This window comes from Amphiprion ocellaris, chromosome 20 (assembly GCF_022539595.1).
Source record: "Amphiprion ocellaris isolate individual 3 ecotype Okinawa chromosome 20, ASM2253959v1, whole genome shotgun sequence".
Lineage (NCBI taxonomy): Eukaryota > Metazoa > Chordata > Actinopteri > Pomacentridae > Amphiprion > Amphiprion ocellaris.
This window is the reverse complement of record NC_072785.1, coordinates 10,154,404-10,171,489: the sequence shown is the minus strand read 5'-3', so window position 1 is coordinate 10,171,489 and position 17,086 is coordinate 10,154,404. Positions and strand designations below refer to the sequence as shown.

The 17,086-nt window shown below is 38.1% G+C and overlaps 1 long non-coding RNA gene across 1 annotated transcript; it reads left to right on the top strand.

Moving 5' to 3' along the window:
- The first annotated feature begins 200 nt into the window (after positions 1 to 200).
- LOC118470791 (uncharacterized) lies at positions 201 to 9,964 on the top strand. Its single transcript, XR_008600009.1, has 4 exons — positions 201 to 1,836; positions 2,047 to 4,911; positions 5,791 to 5,891; positions 7,739 to 9,964. It is a non-coding gene; the product is annotated as an uncharacterized LOC118470791 (long non-coding RNA).
- The last annotated feature ends 7,122 nt before the right edge of the window (positions 9,965 to 17,086 follow it).

The following is a 17,086-nucleotide window of genomic DNA, read 5'->3' as shown; positions in this document are numbered from 1 at the left end:
TCATCCTCGTCGCCAATATGTTGGGTATGTAACACAAGCAGTCCTTACTTGATTTCTTTACTTTATTTCAAGCCAACGAATAGCATGGAACAAACCTGCTAGCAGGGTCCTCATTCCAGCAGCGCTCTTACCCTGCTCTCCTTCCTGCTCACTCTGTCCTCGAGCGCCCTCAGGTGGTTAGGCGAGACACCACAGCCACTGAAATAGTTTTTTTTGAAATTATTATATTGACTAATAATTCGGATTTTCAGTTCAGTTCAGTTTATTTATACAGCACCAATCTGCAGCATGTTTTTTGTAAGGCATTTTACATAGTGAGGTGAAGACCTTCAAAATTATAAAGAGAAACACAACAAATCCAAAGATTCCACTGGATTCACACTTGACAACAGTACAGAAGAAAAAAACTCCCCTCTAACAGGAAGAAACCTCTGGAAGAACCAGGCTAGGGGAGGGTGGCCATCTGCCTCAACCGGCTGGGGTAACGGTAAAGCAGAAATAGAAAAGGATAGCAGATAGAAAACACAAAAATACAAATTACAGGAAAAGTGATGGCATGCAATTGTGGCTTATAAGTGTATATAGAGAGAAAGAGAGGTGGCCTATAGCTGCATAACTAAGAATGGTTCAGAGTCACTTATGCCAGTCGTACCTATACGATTCATCAAAAAGGAACATTTTTAGTTTAATCTTAACAGACAGCATGTCTTGTAGCTTTAGTTTTAAAAAAGCTCTACAAGTAAAGATTATGTTTTCTGTAGCAATAGCAAATAAATGAATAATCTGAATAACAGAATCCAGAATGCTGTTTGCCTTAACAACCCTCTGAACCTCAAGCACTTGCTAGATGTTTTTTGCTCCACATTTTTACTCACTTTGGGCTCATTTTTCCCTGCAATAAAAAGTCCTGTACCTCTATGGAAACAGCACAGCCATGGCTAGAAGTAGAAGGAACTCAAATGTCCTCCGTGCAGTATTACGCAGCTATGACATATTTCATTAAAAATAAAGGTTGGATTTCTTTGTTTTTCTTTTTTCATCAAACTGCGCAACGTTTTTTTTCAAGTGTCCACATGTGTCACCAATGCAAAGAAAAAATGGTGACTCTATATAATATTGATATTTTAATACATAATTTTATTTAAATTTTGTTTATAATTACTCTATAGTCCTCTTTGCTTTGTGTAAACTCAGCATGTAGTTGAGTCTGAATTTTTGTCATGTCAATTTTGGTTGCAGCTGAGTCACTAAAGATTTTATGACTGTGCAAAGAAGTGCTGAATTTTTTTGTTTTGACATAATCTAGTTAGTGAAACGGTTCAGTTTTGGTCGTTTTTTTAACATAAGTCATGTAGAATAAAGTGATTTTGATGAAATATCAAGTTTAGCACCACTGGAAAGTTGAAAATCTGATGAGTCGTTCTGTTTTTACAGTTTCTGGCTCTTATAAATTGTGTTATTTTGAAGTTTTTTTTAACATACTATACCTTCCAAACTTGCCAGCAGGTTGTGGAGTTCAATCCTCTGAACTTTCTAGAAATTACCAAGGACATAGCCTAAGTGTTGTGAGGGGTAGCTTTGGCCTTGATGAGTTGTTCAGTGGAGGAAGTTGGACAAGTGAATCAAAGAGCAGATACAGTCGCTGGTCAGGTCTGTACGCTGCACTCCTTAATGAGGCCAGAGAGGGGTTACTACAGGTCAGCTTACACCACTGACACAGATTACCCATGCAGAGGAAACTCCTGCTGCTCTACTGGGAAGAATTCTGCAAGCACTGAGGACAGAAGAAGCTACACTCAACTATGTAATCTCATTGTCTCCCCAACACGGAAAGCGGTAAGCTGCCTTTCTTATCGTTTTTAAGGTTGGGCTCCCTCGAGTTTGTCTTTTTAACTATGCAGCCTAAGCAAATGATTTTGTGAGAGCAGGGGCAACTTTTTAGTTTACTATAACTGGAGCATGAGAAAAGATTTTCATTTAAATGAATTCAGCTGGCAACTGCCAAATGAGTTCCACTCCAGTTACCACAGTTTCTTTGTGTTGCAGGCTATTCAGAGGTGGCCAGAAACTTGGCAGCGTATGCATGGCGATGAGAAGAATGGCCACTTGTAGTCACAGTGTTCAGTAGGCTGGACACAGCACACGGGGCAGGACTGGGAGGATTTAGCTTCTTATAGTGTGGGAAAGACGGAGGACAGATGAGGGGAATCCACCTCTTGTTTGGATTAAAGACCCACAGTTGGTCGAAGGTTTATTGACAGACTCTATTTATAGTCTTTGAACTACTGACCGACTAGTGTTGGCCTGACACAAACGGTGTCCTCCCTCGCCATCACCTGCCTGTCATGCCAGCAGCAGCCTTCAGTCACGGTTGGTCCACACACCATCGAATGATGCCTCTACGTAATGACATCACAACTTAAACCGGATTATCCCGAGGCGAGTGACATCACCGCCCCCACCTCCCCTCATCATCTCGGACCATCTGGGGGTTACTACAGGACGCCGGGTTCAATGGTCACACTGGCTGTTGCTGCTGCACGGTCGGCTCCGGCCTGCACCGTCACCCTGCAGCTGTCACCTGGAACTGACCCATCACAGGGACCGCACTGTTCCCACGATTAAGGCTGACATATCTGAATAGAAATGTGGGACTGCATTCAAAGTAGGGAAGAAAGAAAAGCAAGTTCTCTGTGGAGATAAAGTGGTAGTTGTGGGCTTCAAAATGACCAGCTGAAACATCTGAGAGGTTTAGTTCAGTCGTTTATTTTCCCTTTTTTCCACACGTGACACAGAATTAAAACACTTTAGGCCCTTCACTGTCTGAGTTTCGTACAAAAGAGCTTACAAAAGAGTCCCGTAAAATATTTATCTCATGTTACAACACATTGGGTACAAATCACTGCATGCAATAAAACAACGTATTACGTTTTTTTTTCCTTTAAAAAAAGGACAACACCTGGCTGATCGTTCGCAGTGCTGGGATGATTTGCTCTTTCAGGTGGGAGGTAAAGTTAGGCTTTCTCATATGTGCGGACCGCCTGGACTCCCTCAAAGCTTAACGTCTGGAGACAGAAAAAAAGAAAATGCAGTGTATTATAATTACTTGGCAGTTGGCATTTTGCTGTTGCAAATATAAAATTTTCTCCAATCCATGTGAGTCATATAAAATTAGTTATTGCACAACTGCAAAGACAAGGCGAGGCAGGTTTGCTTGAACACCCTTTAAGAACAGGATTATTCAAAGCGCCTTGCATAATAAGCCTGAAATGCTGTGTGGATCAAATGGCTCCATAAATTGATAAATGTAACCACAATGACGAGGCAAAGCCCGTTTATTTGTATTGCAAATTTCCTAAGACAACTTCCAAGTGCTTTACATGGTGCAATAACAGGGAAACACAACAGAACGTGCTCTTACCATCACCATCTTCCCATCCTTGATTTCTCTGACAAATCTGGTCTCTTTGCCATCCCACTTCTGTACTTGCACGAACTTGTCTCCCTCCATGGTGAAAGTGGACTGCAGGCAGAATCAATGTCTTATTTAGCACCACAGAACATCTCACAGGAGTATACTTTAACTTTTGCTCTGCTTACTTTGACATGACGGTCATCAGGAGTGGTCTCATCAAATTCCTCTCCCAGTTTGGAGGAGATCTCAGTGTTCCTGAAGGTGCTCAGGGTTTTCACCACCACTTTGTCCCCATCTTTGCTAATCACCACTGTTGGTTTGGTGGCGTTGCCCACCGTTCTTGTGGCCAAACCAACACCTGTCCCAGAAAAGAAGGTCTATCTTTAATCATGTATTTTGCAAATTGAACCTATAAGAACATTTGATTCTTTATTTTATTCTTGTCTATACCTTAAGTTAAAGTATTTGAGGAACATGTACAAAAAGTGTCTCAAAAAGGAAAATAAAATGTCTTTTGCTCACCAAGTGCCTTCATATAATCATCAAAGTTCTGGCTGTCCACCAGTTTCCATGTAGCGCAGAAAGCATCAACCATTTTTGCAGATGTTATTGGTCCAGTTCAGCGTAAAACTGCCACACAGTCCTCTGCTCTCTGTACAGTAAATCCCACAGCCGGTGCAGCGTGTCAGCATGTCAAATTAATACTGCAGCGGGGGGGCGAGGACATAAACCGCAGCGCACAGCTGATTGGATGAGCCAGATCGTTTGTGGACTGTGATTGGTCGTCGCAAAGTGTGCTGTTATTGCTGAATTATCAGAGTGTATCACACAGTGTATATAAATATACAAATGGTATAAATAATTAAAGTAGTAATTTACGCCAGTGACAAATACAGGAAACATATCTTATCATTTTTATTATCATTTTTTTCCTCTGGACGCGTGTGTACAGTATGGAAAGCCAACAGGGCCATAAATCCTCACCTCCCAAATAAGCTTTAAAAAAAGCACTAACAAATATAAAACGCTATAAACTTGTCATGGTCCGTGTATATATCTGGCAATTGGATTTTCCGTTCTGAAACGGGTATTGAAAAACAAAAAAAGAGTGGTTATTTGATTTTCGTTTTAAAATACAAAAATTTAAATTGAAACACAAGGCGTTTTTCCTTTTCATGATCAAAAAGGGATATACCAAATTTTATAAAATGGTTTGATTCTCATTTTATATTTAGAATAACAAAAATAAATAAATCAGTAAGAGACAGAAACGAAAAAAGGTCAGTTTTTTTAAATTTTCTGAGACCGGAAGTGGTCATCAGCAAGTGTGGAGCCAAACGACAACAAGATTCTCAGAGGGCGGAGCCAGAGAGCAGTGATTGGTCAGACCATAGAAGACAGCGAGCTAGCGTATCTAGTCTGCTATATATATCTATGGTCGGCACGTGTGGTAGCATCTCTGGCTGCTGTTGACCTTGTTTTTGGAGTAAAACACGGTAAGAAGATAAATACTTCTAACTAGTAGCGTTGTCTTGTAGGTTAAGTCAGCGACTTGTGAAGAGTTGTGTTTTGTCGTGTTTGAGCAGTTGGTCCGGACGCGTTAGCTAGCTAAACGGCTAAGTTCGCTAGCGTCTAATTAACTTACCCCTGAACACCTGTGTTAGTTGCTGCCGTAGCTGTCCTCATTATTAGAATGACCTTCTCAACCTGTATTTCTCTGCTGTGTATTTTAGCTTTTAAAAAAGTTATTTTACTTTAAGGTTAACTGAAACCCGTTCACCTGCACTGAAGTTTAACATTCAGCTGGTTTGAATTAAACCGAGCTTAACTTAACATTGCGCAACATTACCTCTCTGAATCTCCATAATTTCATTAAATTCCTTCTCTCTTCCACTGCTCAAGTTCAATCCAGTATATAAAATGACATTAATAGTGAATAAACTAACAACCAGCCATTGTATTTATTTATTATTGCATGTATTTGTAGTAAAACATGAGTTCAAACATCCTACTTTTGGTTCTAGAACTGCACAAGCCGTTCATTTTCAGTCACCTGACGAGTTAAACTCCCCTTTTTATGTGAGGTTGAAGCAGAAAGTCTGAGTTAAAGAAAGTTGTTTATAATTTGCAATACCTGTTATCTCTGACTGAGGCTTTAGTTTTTGTTGAGCCGATTTACACGTAGAAACTTTAAGGAAAATTTCTCAGTAGCTCAAAGGACAGGCTGCTTTTTACACAACCTTGTAAGAGAATGTCTGTCAATGCTTTCAGCAGAATTTAGAAACACAACACTTCCTAAACAGATATTTTGAGGCTGTGAGGTTGAACGTTTGAGAGTATATCAGTGTGTTTGTTTGTGGTCTTTCTGTTCCTAGGTGGAAGCTGAATTAGTGAGGATGACTCCTGCTCCTGTCATCTCTAAGCTCCTCACACATCTTTACCTGCACATGAGGAAAATCACTCCTGTAGAATGCAGGTATGTTTGTCATTATTATAAAAAGATGTTGACTGGTGACCTGTCAGAAACCCATTATACAGAGTCAGCCAAAATAATGTTTACACACATCAGGAAAAGAAAAACTTGCATAAATATTTCAATACCAAATTTATTCAGACATCACGAGATTAATAAAAGTTATCTTTGGCCTCTACAATTACAAGAGGTGCTCAAAGTGGTGGCCACTGGCTTCCAGACATTTCTGCTGTGTTGTAGACGTCACTTGTTGATGCTCCATTCATGAGGGTAGCGCCATCTGTTGGGAAAACATCGTACAACAGGACACAGAGTTATCGTGATTTGATCAAACTTAGAAAGAGGTATCTATATGCATAGAAGTACTTATGCAAATGAAATATTTATAAAAGTTTTTCTTTTCCTGATGTGTGTACATTATTTTGGCTGACTCAGACTCTGAACTGAATGAGAACAAAACTGTTATTTAATTGTTGCTCTGAAAGCTTCTTTAGTGAAAACCGACTGGTGTTCTGCTTTGAAACAAACTGCTGATGAGGTCTGTGTTTTTAGGTTCAACCCCACAGTTTCTGAATGAACTGATTGTTTTTTTTCCTGATCAATGTGGACATTATAATTGATGGTAACATTTACTGATCATATAATCAGCATGACAATATAACAGTATAACATTCTGACCACCTGACTAATACTGTGTTGGTCCCTTTATGCTGCTAATACTCCTCTGACCCAGTGGTTCATCAGAACCTCTGGGGATGTCCTGTGGATTCTGTGGATCCTGTGGGTTGCAGGGTGGGTCCTACCTAGACCAGGCTGATCCTGGACCATCCCACAGATGCTCAATCAGATCTGGATGTGGGGAGTGTGGAACCCAGGTGAACAGCTTAGCTCTGTCGTGTTCCTTGGACCACTCCTGAGTAGTATTAGTTTGTCCTGCTGAGGGTGGCAGCTGGCATCAAGGACTGCTGTTGCCATGGAGACTAGGGGGTTGTTTGTCCTGCAGTGTTTAGGTGGTGATTCATGTCAAACATCCACATGAATGTCAAGGTTTCCCAGCAGAATGTTACATTAGAACAAGATGATGGATGCTGTTCTCTTCAGCTGTCAGTGGTCAGAATGTTGTGGCTGATCAGTGGATCTGTCTGCCTTTACTCTGACATCCAGAGTTATATGAAAGTGTAGTATGTGTGCAGTGCAGAAGAGATTTACTTTATTGTATGCAGTTTTTTTTTTTTTAAGGGAGAGCATTTTTTTTATCCACCTGAATGAAGACCTAATCTTTCCCTTCAAAGGATAGTTAATTGTTACTACAGCTTCCATAGTGGTCCCATCAGAGAAAATCATATCCATATACAGATTTTTATTAATTCCAGGGCTGGTTCAGTAAAGATTATAATAATAACTACATCAGATAATTCTTGGTCGCAGTTGGAATTTTGCAGACTGAGAGATGGTGGGGAAGGTTTGCAGTTCTTGTTTTAGCAATATGTTATAATAGAACATCTTTGTCATTGTACATGAAATTATCTGCAAACCAGCAAAGTGTATCAGTCTGAGGTATCTAAAAATAAATAAGTAAAGAAAAATGCTTCTAAAGCCAATAATAAACAGAATATTTTGAGGGAATATTCTAAAAAGGAAAGAAAAGCTCCATTCTCACTTCTCTCAGGATAAACTGTCATTAAAATTGACTTTAAATTTAGCTTCAACATGAGATAAAAACATTTACTTTCATTACTGATATTGTCAAGTTTTAATAAACTTCATGCTACTTTTATAAAATGATGAAAGTGAATAAATTGTATTTCTGTGATCTGTGTTTGATTTCTGTCTTTTCTCCTGTCATCCAGATGTTCAGAGGGAGATGATGCCACATCTGGTCCAGCTGATGGAAGGTCTTGAAGTTCTCTGACTGGCCTCGACTGAAGATGGTCGTCTCACTGGATTTAAGGTTCAGATGCTCAGTAACAAACTCCACCAATGTGCCAACAGGGAAGCTTTAGGTTTACTAAATGTTGCTATGAAGGTTTCACTGTTTTTCTTTGTGAATGCAATGCGCTCCAACTGAAACTTGAATTAGAAATTAGAAGTAAATCCTTCCATCTGAAAGGATTTAGTTGCATTAATAACCTCTTAACATTCTAATTTTTCTTCCAGTCTTGGTTGGAAATAGAATCTCTGTATTGATTCAGGTAAAAACTGAACTTCACAGCATGTTGGAGCAAAACAACCAGATGAAAACTGTGATGGTGTTGGATTGTCAGACCGTAATGTTGCAGCTCAAAGCAGCTTTTCTAGCTCAGTTCATTGTGACATTCAGCTATGAATCAACACAGCAGATGGTGATCCATGCTGTGGAAGTCTCACATCTCCTGATTTAATGGAGCTGCTTTGCACTTTTTACACTGTTTATTCACCAACACTTTATTTAATAAAAGTCCCATCTAGTTTTTATGAGGAATGTGATGTTTTAATTTCTCTGTGAATAACTGCAGTCTAATGTAACAGCTGGAATTGTAACATCTGTCCTGATATTGATCATAAAGTATTGATCAGAATACTTATGGTCAGCAGTCATCCCTGAAGTTTTATATTAAAATCTTTACTTGTGTTATGAACTTTGGTAAGAAGCAGAAACTTTAGCATTGCTATAGATATATGAGTGTTAAGTTCTGTCCATGTTTCCATTTTGGGAAATGCAGTCCAGCAGATGAGTTTTTTACTGACAGCTACCATTCAGTCTGAGATATTAAGAATAAATAAATGTGCATAATGTGGAAATGAACAGATTATATTTTTATTTATTCCTACAGCTGCTGCTGGTAAAGTTCCAGAATGTGGAGGAATTTAGTCTCACAATCAGACAATAAATATTGTCTGAAAGTCGGGTTATTGTTGTTTATCAGCACATGTTGGACATATTCCAGTTAAGACTCTAGAATATCAGGATTTATGTAAATTTACCTCAATAATATGAATGTTCAGGTTAAGATTGTGCAGTGATATTTATTATGTAAGTTTAGCTGATTAAAGTTTATGACTCTGCACTACAAAATTATTTATTATTTAAATTTACATCATTATTATAATATTTAGGGTCAGACCCTACAGTATTGAGATTAAGAAATCAAATATTCTATAAAATGTAAATACACTGAACTCATTTGGATATATTTAAGTGAAACTCTACAATATTATTTGACACAAATCTATCTAAATCAAAATTTTTATCATTTTTACTCCAAACATTTACTGGACTGATTTAAATATTAAAATCACTCCTTTCTAATCCTCTGCTGTACGTTCAAACCTGAGGCCTTAAATAGAAACACACAAGTATCTGTTTGAAGGAACTTCTGCAGAGTCCTGGTTCCAGAACATGATGATAGAATTATAGACAAACTTTAACAAAAGCTGCCTGAGAGTTTACAGGTTTTTATGTTGGATTTCTTCAGTAATTTAATGAGCGTTATCAGCAAAAATCAAGTGTTCATTTGATGAACTTCATTTCCTAAAACATCCAGAACTGGAGCTCATATCTTTGGCAGCTGTAAAGTTTCTGCTCCTTCAAAGTTCACAACACAATGAATTAATTCCTAAAACACTCTCAATGCTGGAGAGCGTTTGTGATGCTGAAGCAGTGACCAGTTTTTCTGTTTCTTCTCTGGAGATGCACAATGAGGGACGTCTGCAGAGACTGAGAAAGAGTCTCACCACATCCTGACATGAGGAAAAAGACTTTATTGAAGACTACAATGAGAAAAACTATCAGACAGCAGATGGCATGCATTCAAGGTGAGCTCTGAACATTTGATCTGGAACAGGAATTCAATAACGGCAGCATGAGCTTCATTTCAGTCTGTAGCTGCTGAATTCATGGATGAATCATCTGGCACTAGAGAAGAAGACCATCAAACATCCACGTCAGTTGATGGAGGTCCAAGAGTCTCACCAAACAAACAACCTACAGAGTGAAGACCTCAAATCTGATTGGACGGCCTCCTATTCAGCCACATGTGTGAACAAATGCCTCTAAGCTGATTTGTTTTCTAAAATAAATCTAGTTTGAGTCCTAATCTATGCCTGTGTTTGCTTCTTTACATCACTGTTAACAGTTTAGGCTGTTAGATTGTTCCAGATAAGACAAGTAAAAGATTCTTCAGAGCCGTTCTACCACGAGCCTGACAGGAAGAACTCCAACAGCTACTGAATGTTCCTGTGGTCCCCTCAAGGCTACAGGAGGAGCCCTACGAGGACGAGCCGGTCCACCTGATGGTGGCCAGTCGCTGCAGTTCAAAGCCAACACCGACTACGTGGACTTCTACTGGACCACATGGAGGCCTTCAAACCGGACCAACAAGTTCACCGACTCCCCGACTCGTGGGTCTGAGGACGCCACCGAGCCTCGGTCCAGCCGGCCTCCTGTCTGTGGGTGTTTGAGTGCTGAGAGGTTTGTGGATGCATGTGAACGTGTCTGTGTTGAAACAGCAGCTTTGGACTCAGTAACGCCGGGAAAAACCAAGAGCTCCTTTATTTGTGATTTCCACTAAAAAACTGATGAAAATAAGTTTGCCAGGGTTCTGACTGATAACAGATTATTAAATAATGAAAATAATCGTTTAAATATTCCTTTAAACAATCCTTACATTTCCTTTACACTGACTCCTTGGTATATGTACAAGTATTTTGGGTGGAATATACCATTAAGCCCGATGTGCAAGGGTTCTTCTGGGAATATACCATTAAACCAACCTTTTAGGTAAATGTTCCAGGATGTTGGGTATAATATACCATCAGATAAACCTTTCAGGTCTACATTAGAAGATTTTACAGTAGAGTATTACTCCAAACCATCCTTTAGGTTTACATTTAAGGTGGGATACTCCTTTACACCAAGACTTTTTGGTCCACATGAAAGGATTTTAGGTGGAATATTCCTTTGAATTAACATTTTAAGTTTATGTTCAAGGATGTTGGGTGGAATATACCATCAGACCAACCTCCAAGGTCTACAGTAGTGAATTTTAGGTGGAGTATACCATTAAACTCACCTTTTAGGTCTACATTGGAGGATTTTAGGTGGAATTTTCTTCCAAACCATCTTTTAGTCTACATCTAAGGATGTTTAGGATGGTATATTCTTCTGAACCAACTTCTCAGGTCTACATTTCAGGTGGAATATTCCTCCAAACTAACGTTTTTGGTCTACATTGAAGGATTTTTTCTAAACCACCCTTTCGGGTCTATATTTGAGGTTTTAGGTGGAATATTCCTTTTAACCAGCCCCATCAGGTCTCTGAGGATTTTGGATGGAATACTCAGTTAAACCAACATTTTAGGTGCATGTCCAAGGATTTTTGGTGGAATGTTCCTTTAAGGTTGATGTTTGAGGACCTTGTAGGTGGAATACTTCCTGAAACCAACCTTTTAGGTCAACATTCAAAGATTTAAGGTGGAATATTCCTTTAAACCAACCTAAATTTCATGTTTTGATCATTATCAAGTGAGAAACCTCAATCCAGACTCCTCATAATGATGTGTGAGATTTATGCTGCTGTTATTTGTTTAGTCCAGACTAAATGACAGAAATCCACAACTGTAATTTTATTTCAGGACTCGATTATTAAATGTCAAAACAATCCATGTGACTCTCAAAGCTTTACAAACTCTAAACTCTCCACAAGGATCCAAAATAAGTTGGACTTCTACATGAGAGCTTTAATTATTCTTCATCTACTTCCTGAAAAGTTTGGTCAATAAAAAAGACAAAATCTAATATTTTCAGCTGAACTAAAGACAGACTTTGTGATTTTTCTGCTCACATGTTGTGTTGTTGTAAACTTACTCTTTCAAATAAATAACCGCCTAACCCCCTGGAAACCAGTGTTTGTCCTGTTTTTGTGTTGCTCCTCGGCGACCCAAGACAGCCGGGTCCTAATGTTTTTTGAGCAACACACCATACTATTACGTTTTTACAATGAGGGTTCTACTATGGAACCAGTTTGACATGTTCAGGTGTTCTTTGTGTGAAAACTCAGAGATTTCAGGTATCAGAAGGTGGTTTTCAGCTTTCTTTGTTAACTTTCTGCCTCAACTTTAAATTAAATTTCCTTCACTAACCCAACCCTCTGGACTTCCAGTAAGCTGTGTTCCTATTGGCTGTCCAGGTGGCTGCTTGGTGTTATCAGGAACACCTGAGCAGCTCAGTGTCTTCCTGCTTTATTTAGCTGCAGACAAACATTTCCTCAACTTCTCTGCACCACTGAACTGGGTTTGGCTCCATTGCTTTAGTTTGTTCTTTAGGCGTCGGCTTGCAGCTTCCAGCAGTAAAATCGTCTTTAATGTGTTTCTTGGTGTGTTTTAGGGCTTTGTACTGGATAGTTGTCTTGGTAAATGTGGTTCTTTAGCCACAGTTAGCACACGGTGCTAATGTGTGCAGTGATTAGTGGATTTGGTGCAGCTGAGTTGTGTCTTTATCTTGGCTGTAGTGAGTCTTCAGAGGTTTTTGGTCAGACACATTCTGTATTCTTGTTTGTGAACCAACGTTGGTTGTCCAGAAGGTAAGAGTTCCTGTCCTGATTCTCTGTTCTCAGAGCTTCTCTGGTAGGCTGCAGGAGACTTTAGCGTTTGGGTTGTACTAGTTTGGTTTTTGTATGGTTTCATTTGGACGACTATCTTGAGGCCCCTCCATGTGGTTTAGTGAGGTTTTCTGCAACAGTTCTATAAAGCAACCTACAGCAGAAGAGACTTTGAGAGTTTTTAGGAAGTGCTGGAGACCAGCCTTTAGAGCAGCAGAAACATTTTTCAGCAGTTTGAGCAGGAGAAGGTGAGCTTCAGAGTAGAAATGAGACAGAAACCTTCTTGACCCGTGTGGTGAGGTCCTGTACCAAGAGTTTGAGCAGGTTGTGAAGAGTCTGTAGTTCTTTGGTCTGAAAGCACAAGAAGAGTCGACTCATTAAAGGAGAAAACGGGAGATATTGTTGGTTCTTCTGTCACTCTGCAGTTTACTTGGACTGAATATCAAGTTTATATTTTAAATGATTTCCCATGTGAGCCCAGGAAGACTTCAATAAACTCCCTCCATCCCCTGGACACAACATATTTTATTACCATGTTAAATCTTTTTTTTGAAATGTTTTTGAGTTTTAATCATAGTTTTAGCATAGTTTTTTTCTCTTTGCTTGTTTAGTTTTGTCATCTGTGTAAAAGGTGCTAAACAAATAAAGTTGAATTGATAAACTGAATAATTGACTAACTCATGACTGTGACAACAGAAGTCTTTTCATTGTGATTTAAGGGTTTATTTCATTTCTAAGGTTGGGGTTAAAATCTTGACAGAAAAGGAAGATTAAAGAAATAAACTACATAACAAAAAGCAATTAAATCAAAGGAAAATAAATACAATAAAACTTTTAAAAAGTTTTATTATTAAAAAGTATTTTTTAAATGTTTAATTATTGAAATATTTAATCTGTAATTTTTAATATTTGTATTTTAAAAATTTTGTTTAATTTCATAATTACATGTATGTTAATATAGTTAAACATTAAATACAATTAAATGATATTAAACAAATATTGAATCAGATAAACAAGATACATGTAATTATGAAATTAAACAAAATTTTTAAAATACAAATATTAAAAATTACAGATTAAATATTTTTGATAATTAAACATTTAAAAAATACAATTAAACAAGAAGAATATTAAACATTTAAAAAAAATACAAAACATTTAATTAGATTATTAAACCTTTAAAAAGATAAAACATTTAATTAAAAATTTAAATGTTTAACTAGAAAATTACATCCTAAAGACAATAAAACTTCAAATAGGAATTAAACAGAAAATACAATGACGCATTTAAAAAGAAAATTAAACATTAAAAGGTGGTAAAACATTTAAAAAGAAAAACCTTAAAGATTTAATCGAAAAATGAAATATTGGGAAAGAAAAAAAATTCAAACAAGCTGATAAAACATTTGAAAAAACAACAATCAAACATTAAAAAGACAAAACATTTCAAAATCAAATCAGACATTAGAAAAGAATAAAAGGTGAGAAAAGAGCAAAACTAAATGTTTAAGAAGAATCAAACTAAAGACAAAACATTTGAAAAGACACCAGTTAGACTTAAGAAGCTCAAATTAAACAGAAGAGACAATAAAACAATCAAAAAGAGCAAAAACAGATAAAGGCCTTAATGCGTTTTCTAGTCTGAAACGAAAACATCAAGTTGTTTGTTCTTGGTTTGATTGTGAACAGATTTACTAAGAACTCATTTCAGAAAACTGCTTTCGAGATAAAGTCTACTAGTAGCTGAAGGCATTTATCAAACTAATGTTACCTTCTGATCTCCACAAACTTTACTGTTCAGTGAAGAGAATCAAAGTTTGTTGAGGATTTCTAAAAAACCCACAGGTGAAGGTCTGAGAAGAACTCGGATGGATGGTCTAAATGTGAAATCAAGACTCATAGTCACAAGTTTTAAGGCTTCTGTTAACCAGAAAGTTCAAACTAACAGAGAAGTACTGAGAAACTTTTAAAACTTCAGTCCTCAGACTGTCTGAAGGTTCAAACTAACAGAGAACTACTCAAGAACTTGTAAGATTTCAGTCCTCAGACTGTGGAAAGGTTCAAACTAACAGAGAACTACTCAGGAACTCAGAAGATATCAGTCCTTGGACTGTCTGAAAGTTAAATCTAACAGAGAACTACTGTGGGACTTAGAAAATTTCAGCCCTCAGACTGTGTGAAAGCTCAGGTCCTGAGGACTCGGGAGGTCTGGAGGCTTGGAAAGCCTTGGAACTGAGGGTTCAACCCTCCAGCACAAAGGCTGAAGTCCAACCTCCTGAGAAAAACGATCGAGTCGAGACTCAAGTTAAAAAAAAACTCGAAAATGGCAAAAAAATAGATGATAAATGCGCAAAAAAAAGAAGAATTAGTATCTGAGCGAGTAGCTCAGGGGGATAAGAAGACAGACTACGAAGCGGAGGGTCGCAGGTTCAAGACCCACCACCGGCGTTTTTCTTTGTTTGTCTTTGTCACACTTTTGAGAAAATTTAAGAAGGGTCTGGTCTTGAACCAGCGACCTGCAGCTCCATAGGCAAATCCTTAACTCACTGAGCTACAGATCAGATGAAAAGAAATGATTTCGTCGTCCCTTTGACATCGTAGTTTCTGAAGTGACCACATGGGCGGAGCCAAGGCGGAGTCTGGGAGGAGTCAGGGCGGAGAGTAGGCGGGGAGGTGGGTGGCGGCCTCCCCCCCTCTACTCCCCCACCTACCCCCACCACCCACCACACCTTCCCCCGCCCGACGAGTTCTTCGAGTCTCCACGAGTTCTTCGAGTCTCCATGGGTTTTCCCGAGTTTCTGGAGTTTCCACGACGTCGGAGGCAGAACAAGTTGTCATGAAGAGGTGTTGAAGTCGGCCAGGATGGAGTGACTTTTTACAGCGACTAGAAGGAAGACAACTAGAAAAGCAGGTCTTTAACCAGCATCATAAAATCCATGGAGTCGGCTCCAGAGAAATGAAAGGTCAACTTTTATCAACCTCCATCCAGATGTTCAACTTGATATGTTTGACATTTTTAGCACCACAAACCCTTTAGTATCACACTTTATTATCATTTATTAGGACTTTAATAGAATCCACCAGCAGATTTAGTTTTTGTTGACAAACTTTATTCTTGTTATCGTGGGACTGCAGTATTTAAAACTGTTCCTTCTATTTGACCTCATGTTTATTAGTTTTAGTGGAGAAAGTTTGAATTGTCAATTAGTCTCTTAAAAACTAAATAATAAATTGGATTAGTCAAGAGGTTTAAATTTCTTACTTTGTCATACTTTAAATATGACAAAAAAATATAAAAAATAAAGCATCTTGAGACAATTTGACATGTAATTGGCATTATATGAATAAAATTGAATTAAAATTGTATGTATCTTGTAATGGAGTAATTCAGCCATATATGTTGGAAAACACATTTTCTTTGTCCATTAATCTGTCGATTGTTTTCTCCAGTAATTCATTTCTTGTTTTGGTTTATAAAATGTCAAACCCAAATATATTCAGTTTACGGTCATAAAAACCAAAAAGATTTACATTCATGATGCAGGAATCAGGCAGTTTTTCACTTTTTATCTTAGTTTAGTCAGAAAGATAGTTGATAATGTGTGAATTGTTGCAGCTTGTGAGCCGTAGAAGGTTTTAATCTTTGGGGCCGAGTGTCAAAAAACATTTAGAAACAAACATCAGCAAAGCACTCAAAGATTTGAACACCATTTGCATGACAATGTCAAATTAAAGGACATTTATGTCCAACGTAAATGTCTGATATTCATCCTCTGGAGCTTTCTCTTCACATCGTCTTCCACCTGGACTGGTTTGGTCAGGAGCATGTGCAACAAACATTTGAAAAACTGTACTTTAACATCAATGAATGACACTGAAGTTTAATCTGTACATAAATGAGACTGAGTCTGGATGTGCTGCTCTGTCATTAACTCTTAAGTTTAGGGAAAGTTAAAACAAAAGAGGACAGTTCAGATAAGACTTGAGAATGAGCTTATTTTGAACAAACATCTCAGACTTTCTGAGCTTCAGCACCTATAGCAAGATATTTTAACCACAAGCAACTCGAGATCCAGAAGTTGGAGAGAGTTAGCTTTAGCTGAGCCAAAGAACATGTGGGACGCTAACCTAGCAAACATTTCAGACTTTTCTCTGTGAATTCTGAGAAATAATTTTCTATTTAATGACAGAGCTACACATCTTAACTCAGTCTCATTAAAACAGACTCTAATTCAGTGTCATCCATCCATATTAAAGTGCAGTTACCCAAAATGTTTGTTGCATGAGCTCCAACAAAACCTGTCCAGGTAGAAGGTCACTTTGACAAACAGGAAGTGGAAGATTCCAAGCAGATTTATAGAAGGGGGAACCGGACTGTACTAAGTGTGGTCGAGTATCGAGGGGTGTTTTGTGGGTTTTTAAGGCTGATGATTATTAGTGAGACATTTGGAGTAGATATTCATTTGCAGTAAACTCTTGGAGTTAAACTAAGAAGAACACAAACTCTAAACAGAAAACTTTGAGACGTTGTTTTGTTTACAGGTGTTAAGTTGAAGGAGTTTTATTCGTGACGTATAACCAATCAAATCACTCCAGAAGACAGAGCGACCACAGGTAGAT